We start from the raw sequence: 2,590 nt of genomic DNA, 5'->3' as shown, positions 1-2,590 counted from the left end.
AATAAGTTTTTAAATAAAAATTAAGACAATTTAAAAAGTGCTAGGAGACTGTTACGTTACCCTCCCAAAGAATTCGCTTTCTCTGGGCAATGCTTAATATCAGCAATGGAATCACCAGTTCACAATAGGGGAACCATATATATTCGAGGGTGAGGATCCCCAACATTCTTCGAAGTACTATTTGACAACTACATGATCCACTCTGAAATATTAACAGTAGTCAACATTTATTAAATGCTAATGATGGGGCCGGGCATGGTGGCTCACGCCTGGAATCCCAGCACTTTGGGAAGCCAAAGTGGAAGGATCACTGAAGGTTGGGAGTTTGAGACCAGCCTGGCCAACATGGCGCAACCCCATTTCTACTAACAATACAAAAATAAGCTGGGCATGGTGGCGGGTGCCTGTAGTCTCAGTTACTAGGGAGGCCAAGGCGGAGGATGGGTTGAACCCTGAGACGGAGGTTGCAGTGAGCCATGATCATGCCACTGCACTCTAGCTTAGCGACAGGGCAACATTCTGTCTCAAAAACAAAAACAAAACAAAACAAAACTAATGATGGGCCAGGCACTGTGCTAAGTAAGGGCTTTCCTGGTATTTAGGCTGTGAGGTGGGTACTATTATTATTCCCACTTTACAGTTGAGAGAATGGAGGCTCTAAAAAGCCACGTCTCAAGGCCATGCTCCCCAGTTAGTAAGTGGTCCAACAGTTTGTGCAAATTAAGGACTGCCAGACTTAGAGTGTCAGGGAAAGAGAGGTTTTTCCTTCTCTCCCACTTTTTCACCATCCCCTTCTCTTCCCCCTCTGCTGAACATTGCATCCCCACGGCCAAGACTGCACCCCCTCTTCTACAGACAACATCCAAGCTGCTGGGACCCGACCCAGCGCCACCTTGCGAGCCCAGCATTTCGAGGGGCAGGCTTCCAAACAGGGTAATAATCGTCCCATTAAAATTAATGTCCATGAAGTGAGCCGTTAAAAGCGTGCAGATTAAAAAGGGGGGGAGGGAATTGTTCAATTTAAATCCAAAGGGCTTTTTAAATAGACACTGTGTCTTCATTCTTGGAACGCTACACCCGGGCAATGGATCAGGTCCCCTCTGCAAAGACTAAGGGGGATTAAGGAGGTGAGTCCCAGGAGAATGGGAAGTGGTTCTGGCCAGAAGCAAAGGGAACTAAGGTCTATCCAGGGCCCACTGCGTGCCAGGTGCTTGGCACACACTTCTCTCATTTAATCTCTGCCCCAATCCTGGGATGGAGGTATTATTATTCCCAGATTACAGGGGGCAGTATAAAACCGTGGTTAAGAGCTTAGAGCCTGCGGCATACTGCCCTAGATCAGATGCCGGTTTCACTCTTGGCTACTCTGTGAGCTAGGGCAAGAGGCCTTATCTACCTGTGCCTCAGCTTCCTCATCTTTGAAATATTATAGTAATTGCATGTAGAATAGTTGGGAGATTTACCTTTAGGCAGCAGAGGCAAGAGCGCCCAAAGCCTACAGGTGCCAGACATAGAAGGTGCGCAGTAAGTCTTGGCCATTATGAAGCCTAGGATAATTGGAGCTGGGTGAGGGAAAAGGCCGCCGGAATCACATAGTGTTGTGAGCTCTGACCCCTGACTTTGTTGTCATTTCACCACGCTGCAGGCCAAAAGGGACATTTCTCCTCCTGATCAATTCAGGCCAAAACTAAGTTCACAGACTTGAAGAATCTTGGTTATACTCTGAGGTGGGAAGGAAAGAATGGAAGCTTCCTCAGCAGGTTCCAGACTCCCAACTTGGAGTCACCTCTGGACTCAACCCGATCGTCTGAATCCTAAAGCTGCCTGAATCCCAGTCGATTTAAGATCGCAGGTTTCATTCTCCCCCTCACAGAATCCTGAGAGCCGCCCAGCCCATCTGAACCTTCACTGGCTATGACAACTCCAGACGCTCCAGGCTGGAGGTGCACAGGAGTGGCTGTCGGGTTGGAAAAGGAGGAATTAAAGTCCCCCGCGCCCCTCCTCTCGCCGACTCCTTAGGGTATTCGCTGCGCATTAAATTGGGATCATCGCAGAAAACTGTAACCCCATCAGGAAAATAATATTCACAAAGAAAGCAGACAAGAAGTTTCCCTTTAGAAAGCCCCTTGTGAGGGTCTTTTGGGTGTGGGTGCTGGGCAGCGAGAATGCCTCCATCCACGCCCCTAGCGAGCTCAGGACCGACCCATTCAGCCTCCTATCACGCCTACGTCAGGGTTTCTAGCCAGGCGCTGGGGCCGCGTTAGGGTCAGCCTAAATGCCTACAGGTGCCAAGTCAGACCTGAAACGAGGCAAGTTAGGTGTAATCTGGCTCTTCCGTAAGATTTTGAATCCACCCACCTCCCCCAAACAAAACAACAGCCTCGGAATATTTTTGAATAATGCAGCCGAATTCAGTATCAGCTTCATCCAAAACGGCAAACAAGCCTTCTTCCCTCGCCAAATCGGAACTCGAGCTGAAATCAGGAAAAGGGGAAGGAGAACAACCTTCCCTCGCGCTCCTCGCCTCCGCGGGGGTCCCCTGAGACCCCCAAAGCCCGGGACCTCCGCTGTGGGGCGCCTTCTCGCGTCG

This window comes from Colobus angolensis, unplaced genomic scaffold (genome assembly GCF_000951035.1).
Source record: "Colobus angolensis palliatus isolate OR3802 unplaced genomic scaffold, Cang.pa_1.0 Scaffold79, whole genome shotgun sequence".
Classification (NCBI taxonomy): Eukaryota; Metazoa; Chordata; class Mammalia; order Primates; family Cercopithecidae; genus Colobus; species Colobus angolensis.
This window is presented reverse-complemented; position numbering follows the sequence as displayed.